Source organism: Camellia sinensis, chromosome 12, assembly GCF_055761805.1.
Source record: "Camellia sinensis isolate YWXY chromosome 12, ASM5576180v1, whole genome shotgun sequence".
Classification (NCBI taxonomy): domain Eukaryota; kingdom Viridiplantae; phylum Streptophyta; class Magnoliopsida; order Ericales; family Theaceae; genus Camellia; species Camellia sinensis.
In genome coordinates, this window is record NC_138972.1 from 107,174,234 (window position 1) to 107,188,889 (window position 14,656).

Here is a 14,656-nt window from a genome sequence, read left to right on the forward strand (position 1 = left end):
ATAAAAATTCCTATGGCTAAGATGAATCACTACGGCTGTATTTAAATCTTAATTCTGTTTGCAATCTTTTTTTGTTCAAAATTTCAAAATTTAAACTCAAAATTGAGTTTCTGTTTAGTGTATAATATGAGTAATGATATACAAATAAAAAAATTAATACTGAATGATGTGACTCAATGTGAACCTATCACTTTAGAACAAAATATCTATAAAGATGAAATTTATTTATAAAAATGATATTGCCACATCATTTTTATAAAATTTGTATATGAATTTAATGTGTAAATAAATTTTTTATCAAATATTTGATCTCATGATATGTATAAATATAGCTATATATCTAATTTTACTCCTTTATGTATGCCCTTTTTTTACTTTAAAACTTAAATTTTTTTTTCCCTTCTTAGGCCCACACCCATTCATGTTTCAATTTTTTTTTTAATTTCTCTAAAAACTAACGTATGACCAAACTTAGACAAAAAATGATACATTGATAATCACCTAATATAAAAATATTTTATTATATATAACTCAAACATCTGATACAAATTTAAACCCCAATATAATATATTTTTATGTCATTTGACAATTGATGTGACATTTTCTGTCTAATGTTGAACAAAAGTTAGTTGGGTGAATTACATTAACGGTCTATATAGTTTGGGACTTGTGTCATTTTGGCCTCTGATTTTTCAATTGTAACACATTTGATCTTGAATTTGGAATCTTATTTCAAATAAGGACAATTGAAGATACTATTGAATTTTTCAAGGGCAAAATCGTCAATTTGATAAAATATAAATTAATTTGACAAAAATAAATGTTAAAAAATTATTTTTGAATTTTTAAAAATTATTTCTAGCTACTAAAGATAAAATTATATAAAATTGATAAATCTTTTAGATATTTATTTATTTTTTTACCCAATTAATTTTTATTATGTATTTGGATGATGATTATGTAAAATTAATTTTTAAAAATTAATCATGTAATTTTTATTAATTTTTATCAATTTTATATAATTCTATTTTTTGTGGGTAGAAATAATTTTTAAAATATTTTCTTGACATTTATTTTTGTCAAATTAGTTTATATTTTATCAAATTGATGATTTTGTCCTTAAAATTAAGCAATGATATGTTCAATTGTCTTTATTTGGAACAAGATTCAAAATTCATAGTCAAATGTGTAACAATTGAAAAGTCAAGGACTAAAGTGACATAAGTCCCAAACTACAGAGACTATTAGTGTAATTTGCCCAAGTTAATTTTAAAAGTAAATTGAGAAAAACTTAAAACATGAACAATCAAAGCGAAGAAAAAAAATTCAAGGAAAAAAGTAAAAAAATGGCCAAACATAAAAAAAAGGCAAAGTGTAATTTAACCTATATATATATATATATATATCTATATATAGGGGTTATTACATCCGAGTAATACAAGAAGAAAAGAAAAAAAAATCAAAAAAAAAATTATAAATTTAATTATTAATATTTCTTATTGACTTGTAATCCCACTAATGTGATATTTCCCATATATATAAATCCTCCGAATTGTATGTGGGTTATTTTGACCTTTCAATGTCTTGATTTTCTGTTGCCATGGCTTTTATTCATGTCCTCTTTTACGTTCACCTTTAAAGGTTCAACAATAAAATGAATAAATAAATGAAGGTGCTTGTTACTTAGCTTGGATTTGGAAATTATACTTTAACTGCTTTTTGTTTTTGTTTTTGTTTTTGTGTCTTTAATAAATTATTTATTTATTTTTTTAATTTTACGTCCTACTAGATTAGACAAACACGAAGGCCATGTTTGTTTAGGTGGACATAAACTTGGGATTGGACTAATAGTCCAATAAAATTATTAATCCGATATTTGGTTAAACAATTAAAGTAGGGACTAATTATTTTAAACTTGACTATTAGTTAAGATAGGATACATAATCCAACGGATTCGTAGTCCTAGGACTATTAGGCATGGGAATGCTAATCCAGTCCGCCCAAACAAACATGGCCGAAGGGTATGTTTGGTTTGATTTTGGGAGAGTAATTTTTAAAAATTGCTTTGGGAAGAGAGTTTAGAATTTTTTTGGTTTGTTTGGTTGTGTATTTTGAAAGTAGTTTGGAAGTTTGGAAGTTTGGAATGATTTGATATTTTGTTATAATTGACTTGATGTACGTAAGAGAAAAAGTGATTGAGAATGAGAGATGAGAGAGAAAAAGTGATTGATTGATAAGCAAGAGAGAGAAAGTAATTTTGGAAATTGTTTTGAAAAATTTGCAAACCAAACAATTTTTTTAGAAATTTTTCCCCAAAATCACTCTACAAATTCAAACTAAACATGGCCGAATTTTTTTTTTTAAATAAAAAAAATAAAAATAAAAAGTCCACTAAAAAAAAAGAAGCTAAATATTTGATTTTTTTTAATAAACATTTCTTTTTTGAATGTTTGTGAGCATATTTGGAATTCAATTCAACTGGTCCAACAAGCATATTTTGAATTTCATCGAAGGTGGCTACTGGATAGATTAGCAATAAAAAAACACTTAATTCAAGATTTAAAAACATTTAATGTTGATGGAAATATTAGCCTTGTCATGGTTCCAAAGTATTCATAGTTATTAGATCAAAAGTTGATACATATCATTTCACATTATTATAAGTGAAATTGTTGAGATTTTTTTAGGAGTTTTAAACATTTTCCTATAAAATTTTGAGTAAAAGGATTCTCAATGCTTAATCTAACAATTATGAATGTTTTTGAAAAATGAGAACATACAAATTAACCGTTTGGTCATGGGGGTGGGTATGTCATTTTGTGTGCATGTGTGTGGAGTTTATGTCTAAATAAATATTTTTGCTACAACTTTTGCTTATTCTTCATACAACGCTTGTCTCCAGTTCTCTATGAGAATTGGATAGTCTAGTTTTGAGCTTTTAGGCTTGTCACAAATCTCATTTTAAGGACGTTTGTATAAATCATCATTGAAAAAAATTATATTGATTCGATAAACGTAATAGCATAACTTCATTGTATTTGTCTTAAAAAAGATAAACAATGCATTTTTAAAAATTATACGTGTAATCCATTTTTCAAAACAAATACATTGAAAGGCTAACTTTATTAAATCAATATAATTTTTGAATAATGATTTGCACATAAGTACTTAAAAATAAACGATTTAAATTATTAAAATAAACCTTATAACGGGTTTAAAAATTTAAATTTGAACGAGAGAAAAACCTAATTCTTATTGATAAGGCCAAAATGAATAAATTGGGAAAAAAAAAATAATTATTGAAAAATTGAACAAGAAAAAGTTGAACTTTTAATTTAAAGTTATTGACTTTTAGGTTTCTAGGACATTTTTTACGTTTCTAGGACATTGTACAATAAAATGATGTGAAATGTATCGGGTTCATGTCTTACGAGTCAGTACTAAACAACATGCTAGGCACAAATATTCTGTTTCACTCCATTGCCATCACTGAAATGGCATTATATCAATGCACCGTGAGTGGTAGTGCAGTGGTGATGGTATTGCCTTCTTACAGTCATGAGTCGAGTTTGACTCTTGGGAGTGCAAAAATTTTGAATTTTTTAGTGATATTGTCTTCTCACAGTCATGAGTCGAGTTCGACTCTTGGGGGTACAAAAATTCTGAATTTTTCAGTGATTTTTTTCAGAAATTTCGTGTTATACTCCGATCGAAACTTGACAATTTTGCACGTAATGTGTGCCCTATACTAAGTAAATTTAGTATAAAAATTTGATATATATATATATATATTTGAGATCTTATTAACAACATTATTTAGACTTAAGCGTGAAATCACATCCAACACTTCGCTAATTTTACAGTTTTCACTACCTGCAACTAAAACTTAAAAACAACTTATTCAGAACTTGAAATTTTTCTCCATTAAAACAGAAAAATAGACGTGTGTAACAGAGAAAATGTAGAAAAATTGAGAAATCAAAGGACATAATGGATATAGAAAGAATATTATACTCTGGCAACTAGTTTTGGCTTAGATCTAGTCGAATATCATGTAGATCTACTCAAATCTGATATATCTTGTTCGCCGTCGATAAGGATAAAGTAACGAGTTGATGTAAGTGGTTGATGGTTGCCGATGAATTCCAATCAATGGTGGTCATCGATCATCGATGACTATATACTAGAGCAAGAAAGAGAATAAGAAATGTGTGATCACCGGTTGTCGAACAAGACAAAGAGAATTAGAGGAAAACGCAGGAAAAAGGGAGAGAAAAACATAAAGAATGAGAGAAAACAGAGAGAGAGAGAGAGGGGAAATGTGTAAGACTTTTGGATCCACTTAAAAAGTTATTGGAATAAACAATGTACACATATTTCAAACAGGACCTACGGGTAATTTTTCCAATCCTGAACACCCCATCCACCATGAATCCATGTGATATTATGATTTACAGTCGTTGAAATCAATATCCTATTAATTGGAAGATCAAAATAAATAAATAAAATAAATTAAGGAGTTGCATTTGCATTTGAATTCTTTGTTTGGGAACAACTTAAAAAAAAAAAAAAAAAAAACCAACAACTAGTGTTTTACTTTAAAAAATATTTAAAGCTAAGTTGTTTGTTATTAGTTAAAATAGTCAAATGTCACATTAATTTTTTACGTACAAAAAAGTAAATATTTTAGCAATTTTTTAAAAGAATTTTTTTTTAAGATCCATGATATTAAGATTTTATAAGATAAAGAATATGTAATATTTTCATAGTAGTTAAGGTCCCTTAATATTTTTACTGAGAAAATTTAACTCAGAAATTTCGCTCTGACTTAGAGAAATTTCAATTTTTACAGAAATTTTTTTAAAATTTCTCTTCAAAATTTTCTCTGTAAAAATTGAAATTTCTTTGAGTCGGGACAAAATTTCTCTGAGCCGAATTTTTTCTGTTAAAATATTGAGGGACCTTAACTAATAAAAAAATATATCTTAAATCTCTCCTACTACACAAAATTAGAGAGAAATGTTTCATTAACTTTTTCCTTTTTAAACACATTAATTTTTTAACTTTTAAAGGAGAAAAAAAAAATCATAAAAAAAATCCACACGCCTCACTTCTCATGGACCAATGGATTTGGCTGTGTTAGGCTGATATTGTAATGAAAGTTCGAAGTATAAGTTGGACCACTGTACTGTAGAACACAGTCAAAGAAGCCAACCCAACCCAACCCAACCCAACTTTTAAGTGTGAGTTGGACCAATGGTATTGGGCAAGCTTACGTAATGTCCCAACTTATTAGTAAAAGAAGTGTATTATTTTACGAAAAATACTTTGAAGCTCTAATTTTTGAATTCTAAAGGTAACTCTAATGAGTTGGCAGTGGGCTCATGTTTTGGTCCTAATTTGTTATTATTTTATTTTTTTTGTTCATTGCCATGTAATTAATGTTTCATTAGAATATCAAAATTAATGATCTAAATCATTACTGTTATTTTATGACCACCAAATAACTTCTCCAAATTAAAGACTCTACAAACATTGTGCTGGAAGAGGAGGATGGTCCATTGGAATGCCAATTTGTCCCCATGTTATCTCTCTATCCGTATCTTTGGAGTTGTCAAGGGAATTTGCTTGTCCCATGGTTTTTCTAACTCCATCTCAATTATATATTTTATTTTTCATTTTTCCATCTCTTATTTTTAATTTTTAATTTTTTAAACTCCCATTCCTCATCAATTTCTATGCCTCATATCTTGTGGGCATTTGGGAAGGTGCTATTTTAATAGGTTATTTTAGTTTTTGACTTTTTAGTATATTAAAATTTTTGTATTTGAAAAGATGATTAGATTTTTTTGTAATTAGATGTAATATTTGTGAGAGAAAAAAGTGAAATGATTATGAATTTAATATGATATTTTATCTTATTGACTATTTTAATGTATTTTGTTTTTTAGTACTATTTTAGCCAAAAAAAAACTAAAAAAGTTTCTTCCAAACACTTATATCATCTGTATCATGTATCAGGGCAGTGCCAGAATTCCTCCAGGGGCCAAATTGCCAGAGCAAGACATGGCGCATACCCCACTAGGTCATCGATGGATCAGGGAAAATGCTATTTCCACACACACTACAAAAAAATTGATTTTTTTCGACGGTAAAATACCGTCGCTAATACTCTTAATGCCGTCGCTAATACTTTTTGCGACGGCAAAATGACTTTTTGCGACGGCAAGAGGGGGTCGCAACTGGAGGGGTTGCAAAAGAGTTTTTGCGACGGTAAGTGCCGTCGCTAATGTTTTGCGACGGCATTTTTTACCTTTTTGCGACGGTACCGTGCAGTCGCTAATAACGTTTGAAATTTCTTAACTTTTTTGCGACGGCCCTATTTTACCGTCGCTAAAAATGTTATTTGAGTCGGCAAAAAATACCGTCGCTAATAATTTTTTTTTTAAAAAAAACACTGTTTTTGCGACGGTGTGGTGCCGTCGCAAAAAGTATAAAAAATATGAAATTTTCTATTTTTTGCGACAGTGTAATGCCGTCGCAAAAAATATTAAAAAATAATAAAATTTTTATTTTAAATAATAAAATTTCTATTTTTTGCGACAGTATAATATCGTCGCAAAAAGTAAAACATATAACAAAATTAATAAAAATATTAAAAATTTCTATTTTTTCCGACGGTGGTGCCGTCTCTCACTCACTAAGAGCTGATTATTTACATTCCGTTCACAAAAACATCATAACAGAAAATAAAAATAAAAATTGATCAAGCGATCAAATTCAATATTTTACAAAGAATAATTAAACTGTACATGTTCAAATTCAATATTCAATTGAGTGAAATCAAGCCAGTAGTAATTTTGTATGTGGAAGCTCAGGGCTGTAATCCTCTTGTCAATCCGCTCAATCAATTCCTTGCCACCACCCTCTGGTTTTAACATTTGTTGTGCACACCTCAGTGCAAAAAAGAAAAGGGCCTAGATCTCAATTGGATAACCATATATTCCCTGTTCCAAATGTAATTGAAAAATAGAAGTTATAATCTAATATATGAAAGCAAGCTAAGTGGTAATTGAGAAATGATACTGTCAATTTGCCAAAAAAGTGTTAAGACTCAAGCAAGCACCACTCCGTGCCATGCAGTTCATGCTGCCATAAAAACTCCAAAATTGGATCAGACCAAGCTCAATTAAAATTGGGTCAAACATGCTCAAATAATGCCAAGAATGCAAGTTGGACCTTTTGATAAGTATTATTAGTAGTCCACTCTATCTATTGTTGTAAAATGCAATATATATATATATATATATATATATATATAAAGCCTCAAAAAAATAGTTACGGCCTGAGAAACTCAGATCTATTTGTAAATGTGATTAGGAGTCCACTTTTAAAAATAAAAGGTCTGTCTCAAGCACAACATATGAATGAAATTGAAGAACATCAATATAATAATAGTAACTAGACGATGAGTTTCAACGAATATATAAAATACAAAGGAATAGATTAATAAATACACACAACAAATATATAAATGAGATTTAAGCTTCTATTCTCGAATCTCGAATGCTTCTTTGTTTCTCATTCAACACAAAGAAATAAATAAATAAAATTTTGTTGTCAGCTATTTAACTCCCCAAACCTGGAACTCTGCAATTGACTTAAAGGATTGAAGTGAAATTACCAAAATGTCCCCTTCATCTCATCCCATGATATTTCATTGGTAAAATATAAATAATTAAAAAACTTGATACATGTACCAAATTTTTAATTCAAAAAAATATTTAAAAATTAAGATGTTTAGTATAGATCAAAATTAATGTAAGATGAACCATACTCAAAATGAATCTAATTTATACTTTTATTTTATGAATACTTATTTAAGTATGTAATATTATTGAAATGATAAATGACAATATCATAATACTAAAATATTTGTGTAGCATACTTTTCTCTTTCACAAAAATATAAAATACTAAAATATTTATGGAAAAGAACTACTACATGTCATTACCAAAATAAAATTATATTGAAATAAGATTCCAATTGATGAATCTTAAAATAAGACATGTCTAATCATAATATGGAGAAAATTATTACATCCATAGCCATTGCTTGAATCTTAAAATAAGACATGTCTAATGATAATATGGAGAAAATTATTACATCCTTAGTCATTGCGTTCATTGCTCTTATTAATAACAACAATAAGTACATAAAAAGTATTTAGGTGTATAAAGTATATACCATATATACTTGTATAAATTCTTATAAATATATACAAGTTACCTCACAAAATTACATAAATACTCACAAATATACGTAAATTGTGATTTTTCAAAATTTTATAGATCAACTTACATTTGTGAAAACTTACGCAATCTTATAAGATAACTTACGTAAATACATATGGTATGCACTTCCACAATTAAAAATTGTCCAAAAAGAATTACATGGCTATAATATTAGGAGTCCAATTCCCTCTAGTTGGTAAAGCCAATTAAACTCTGAAATTTAACATCTTTTTATATTGGTATTATTTTATCAAATATCAAGCGTTGATGTAGTCAGGTCCAGGTAATATTGTATGGAGCTCATCTCACCGGAAAATCCACTCATCTCATGGCCATAGGTTAATAGCACTAATATTGTATGGAGCTCATCTACATTAATGACAAAAATAGTACTTTCACACATTAATAGCACTAACAAAGTAAAAGCCTATAGAGGTTGCAATGCGAATCCAATTAAAAACAACATAGAGAAAGAAGTTACGGACTTGTATGGGTGCTTTAGCAGCACAAGAAACATTTCCGCTTCACCGAGACTCCCAATCCTTAAGCTTCTTGCTTCCTTTGGGTTTTGCTATAGGTGCATTCATTCCGGCCATTTTTGCATTGTACTTTGCCCGAAGAGGATCATTGTATGTCCACCTGTATAACCAACCAAAGAATAATTAAGAAAAACGGTTCGTATAAATATGATCCTACAAACCAAAACTTATGAAAATTTATGAAAATTTGCCTTGGATATTAACTACAAATGAAACACAGTGCTTATGAAACAAATTCACTTCATCTTAATTAACACTATTGGCTTAGGTAGTGAATAATCCCAGCTAAGGGAGTGAGTGAATAAGGAAAATATAGGCAGGCCAAGGGACGGACTATGCTGCTACCAAGTGAGAGTGATCGAGTGAAGGCATGCTGGCCGAGTGGTGTGCTTGGTTGCTCCTTTGCATACCCTATGGCTATGTTTGGATTTAGAATTTGGGTAGGGATTTGTGACAAGCATGAGTGATGTCAAACATGTAATAAATATAAGTATTCAACATGTTTTAAATAAGAAAAAGGTGGGAAATTTTCCAAACAAAATAAATCAATATTATGTAGGCAAGCTCCAACAATTACAGGATGTTTGAAAAAAACCATTAGGGACCAAACCTTGAGCAAACATTGTTGTATAACCACTTCCTCTCCACAAAGGAATGACGAAGTACCGGCTACAAGAAGAGTTTAAGTTAGAACAATAAAAAAGGAGGAAAGAAGACTTATCTACAAAAAAAAGGCCAAGTAATGGGACATACCAAGTTGCCGCTCTGTGCTCCAACAAATGATACAATTTTGCTTTCATGGAAGTACCAATGTGACCTCTTCCCAAGTGATACTGACATAACAAATCCCACCCAAAAGAATGAATAAGTAAATGAATGAAAACAATCAAGGCACAAATTTGATCCACTGACAATGACAAAAATACCATGAATGTGCGATGATGAAAAGTAGAGCAGCTATAAATAATCTGATACGAAGTCATAGTCCAAGCAAAATTTCAGAAAAATCCTTTTCAAATGATACTGAGAAACAACATTCAGAAGTTATTTTAAGGATTCAGTTGGATATTCATGGGGATTTGGCTGACTTACAAAATATGCTTCCAGTTCAGCCTGCAAATTTGAAAGGCCGGTTCAAAAACCATGTCTAATGAAAGATCCCACAATAGTGTTAATGAAAGTAGGCAAAATGTACAGGAAAAAATTGTAATAAAAAATTGTAATAATGTGTGTGTGTATGAAAACCCCCTATATCCGAAATCCCGACACAGAGAGAGAGAGAGATACCTTTTGAAATCGGCGGTGAGGGAAGATCGCCGGTGAGGGAGGAGTGGCGGTGAGGGGCGAGCAACCGTCAACGTCGTTTGTGAGAGAGAGAGAGAGGGAGGCAGCAGCGGCGGTAAGGGAGGAGGATCGACAGTGAGGTACGAGCGACGGTGAGGGAGGATCGGGAGTGAGGGAGGATCGGCGGTGACGGATGATCGGCGCCGTCGTTGTGTGAAAGAGAGAGAGGAAGGCGAAACCCTAGATGGAGAGAGAGACAGAGAGCGAGCAGGAGGAGAGGAGGCGGCTTGTTGTGTTTGTGTTGTGTGTGTGTGTTCTCAAACAAAACCCTATACACACCCACACCCACACCCACAAATGTTATAGTTAATGTATTTTTTATTAAAATAAAAAATTATTAAAATAATTTTTATAGTTGATGAATTTTTTTTTTCATTTGGTAAAGTTAAAAATTTATTTGTTTTATATTTATTTTTTTTCATTTGGTAAAGTTACATTTTTTATTTTATTTTATTTTTTTTTGAGATTGGGGTTGCTATTGTCAAAAAATTTTATTTTTCGTTAAAATATATATTTTTTCTAGTAAATGAATTTTTTTTTAAAAATTTCTTTTTTTTTTAGTTACGAAGATTGAAAATTTATTTGTTTCATTTTTATTTTAATGAAAAAAAATATATATTTTTTTTATTTGGTAGAAGTAGGGGCAATATTTTAATGAAAAAAATGTGAAAGAGAGATGGTGGTGGTTGTGGTGATAGCGAAAGAAATTAGTGGTGAAGTTGTGGTAGAGAAAGAAATTAGTGGTGAAGTTGTGAAAGAGAGATGGTGGTGGTGGTGGTGATAGCGAAAGAGACATAGAGAGAAGACACATGAGAGAGATAGAAAGAAGAAAGATGAACGAAAGACACACAGACAGACAGACAAACAGACAGATAGACAAACAGACAGAGAAATAAGAGTGATGAGTAAAAGAGAGAAAGAGAAGAGTGGTGGTAGTTAAATGGCATTTGCAGTAGTGGTAAATGTGGTAGAGAAGATGGGTGGTGAGAAAGAGAGATGAGTGAGAGACGAATAGAGAAAAGAGATAGAGAGACAGAGAAAGAGACAGAATGATAAGCGAGAAAGAGACAAAGTGGTCGCTAAAAATGCATTTTCTTGTAGTGGATCGATAAATCGAAAGGAAGCTCAATAAATAAAGAAGACAGATAATTCAAAACTCTTTTCAAAACTTAATTCAAATCATTTTTTTAAATATTTTAAAAATATTTTAATTTTGTGAGAGACAGATAAAGAAGAGAGATAGAGAGAGAGAGAGAGGGAGAGAGACAGAGATAGAGTGATGAGCGAGAGAGAGAGAGATAGACAAAGTGGTTGCTAAAAGTGTATTTTCTTATAGTGGATCGATAAATCGAGAAGGAGCTCGATAAATAGAGAAGATGGGAGTAAGAGAGCGAACAAGGCGAACATAGTGAGGGAGAAATAGACAAATAAACAAGTAGACAGAGAGAGAGTGAGAGAAGAGTGATGAGTGAGAGAGAGAAACAAGAGATAAGCGAGAGATAGACAAAAAGAAAGAGAAATAGAGCGAAAAGAGATGAGCGAGAGAGAGAGACAGAAAAAGAGAGAGACAGAAAGAGAAGAGAAATGAGCGAGAGAGATAGAAAGATAAGAGAGAGAGAGAAAAAAGAAATGAGAGAGATAGAGAGAAGAGAGATAGGCGAGAGACACAGAGAGAATGAGAGAGAGAAACAGGCAGACATAGAAAGAAGAGTGATAAGTGAAAGAGATAAAGAGAAGAGAGAGAGAGATAGAGACAGAGAGACGGGAAGATGAAAAAATGAATGAAAAGAGAAATGGTATATCAAAAGAGTAAGACGACATTGTTTTTTTTAATTTTTTTGCGACAGAAAAATACCGTTGAATTTATTCAAACCATTTTGTGACTGTATATATATGAAGCTATCTCAAAACCACAATCACTATGCTAGGTTAGAGTTTTCCAAAAACTCTTTTGAGAAAATTAAACTTTCTTGTTTTCCGTGTTATATTGTTTTTACTGAATTTTTAAAATATTTTAAGTATTTTTTAAAATTTTTAGACACACCTAACATAAATACACCTAAAAATTAAAAAAATTGTAAAAAAAATCTTTTAAAAATTCACTAAATACCAAAAATACAATAATTCAATACATTTTTTTGTATTTTTATGTATTTATTAATTTTTAAAAATATTTTTTCATAATTTTTTTATTTTGTAGATACATCTAAGTAAGGTACATCTAAAAAAAATATTTAAAATTTTAAAAATATTCACTAAAAAAAAAACACGAAAGTCACTTTTTGCGACGGCAGAAAATGCCGTCTCAAAAAGCAGAGTATTTGCGACGGCACCATTTACCGTCTCAAAAAAGCAGAGCATTTGCGACGGCACTATTTGCCGTCTCAAAAAATGAGAGTATTTGCGACGGTATTTAGTGCCGTCGCAAATGCTCTGCTTTTTTGAGACGGCAAATGATGCCGTCGCAAATACTCTGCTTTTTTGAGACGGCATTTTCTGCCGTCGCAAAAAGTGACTTTTTGAGACGGCAAGTGTGCCGTCGCAAATAGTTCCGTCTCATATACCCAGTTTTCTTGTAGTGACATCAAGTTTCCTTACTCCACACACTTAATGAATTTTTTCAAAATCATAATTTTATCCTTTAACAAAATTACCATCTTATTCACACATCTCACAATTTCTCCATACACATCTCACCCACCACTATCTAACCAGCCACTTAGGCACAAGCATATTTGGTCGGACTACATGGTTTTTGTGTCAATGGAAATGAAAGGCTCTTGGTTTTCGAGTACATGGCTCAAGGGACATTGGCACAACATCTGTTTGGTTATAGAAAAATGGGGGTTTCTCCACTGACTTGGAAACAAAGAGTCACAATAGTGTTAGATGTTGCCAGAGGGGCTGAATATTTGCACAGCTTAGCAGAGCAGAGTTTTGTCTGTAGAGATCTGAAACCCTCTAACGTACTTCTTGGAGATGATATGAGAGCTAAGGTGTCTGATTTTGGTTTGGTTAAGAATGCCCCTGATGGGAAGCATTCGATGCAGACAAGGTTGGCCAGAACGTTTGGATATTTAGCACTTGAGTATGCTGGTAAGCACAACTTCATTCATATGAATTAATTAGATATTTATCAATCTGTGAACAAGCCAATTCAAATTTTTCTTAAGCATTGAATAGAACATATTTTATCTTTTAATGTATGGTTTAGAAAGAATATGGTTAAGTTTATATTTTTATTTATAAAAAAAAAGAAAAAAGAAAAAAGAAGAAACAATATTTCATAGACTTTCTTAGGATTTTCATTTTACAGTCATACATTAAAAACCTGATTCATGGATCAAGTAATTCCAAAATTGCCAAGTTTACATCTTAATTTCAATGTTGATCCATCATCTTTTGCTTCCTGACAGCCACCGGAAAAGTGACCACAAAGGTGGATGTTTTTGCATTGGGAGTGATCTTGTTGGAGATAATCACGGGAAGGAGAGGATGTGTATGGAATGTAAGGATATATTTAGAATGTGAAGTGTGTGGATTGAGATAAAGAAATAAAAATTAAATTACTAAATGTGTAGATTGAGAAAAGATGTACACAGAGATAATTTGATATGTGGAAATAGAATTTTCCATGGATCAGGTCAAAGTTTATTTAATTAAAATATTATTTATTATTAATTATTACTTAGGGTTGTTTGGAAAAAAATTACCTTTTTTATTTATTACAAAAAAGGCGTATAAAAAATAAAAATGTGATGTGACCTAAATAAATCAATAAACTAATAAGTTGATTTTTTGACACTTTCCAAAAGAGAGGCCAAGTAGACTAATAAAATTATAAGAGATTAGCCTTAATTAAACGTTATTTGTACGTTTTAGTAATTAAAGGTTCAAAATGTATGGATTTATAAATAAGTAATTAGGTGATATTTTCTAATAGTTGAGAGAATCTTTTTATAATGTAATTAACCTACTTTCTATTCAACTTTTTAAAATAAATTTTATAGCTAATTTAAATGTTACATAATATCCTTTGGTTCATAAAGTTTGACAAGTAAATAAATTAAAAAACAGTCGACTATATTATTTCCTTAACACAATTTATTTGTTTTTAGTAATTTTTTTTTTTTTTGGGTTTAATATGATTTTATACCAATCAAATAAATTGTATTATTTATTTATTGTACGTTTTTCTTAATATGTGGTTACCAATATTTTTTTAACACAGGCTAGATTAATTTTACAATAATGTTAGAATGACTATATTTTCTTATTACAATTTATTTACTATCTTTAACCACTCATACTTGATACCAATATAGTATCGACACATGAGATAATAAACAAAACATTGTAAGAAAATATGATTATTTCAACATTATTGTAAATGTTTAACAAACATGATGAAATTTTTAAAATTATACGGAACAAATCATTGACCCAATCTTTCTTCCTTTTTTTTTTTTTTTTGACTAA

General features: G+C 30.2%; 1 pseudogene; it reads left to right on the forward strand.

Annotated features, from left to right (window-relative positions):
* The first annotated feature begins 12,972 nt into the window (after nt 1-12,972).
* Nucleotides 12,973-14,413, forward strand: LOC114297364 (receptor-like kinase TMK4 pseudogene; annotated as a pseudogene).
* Nucleotides 14,414-14,656: the final 243 nt, after the last annotated feature.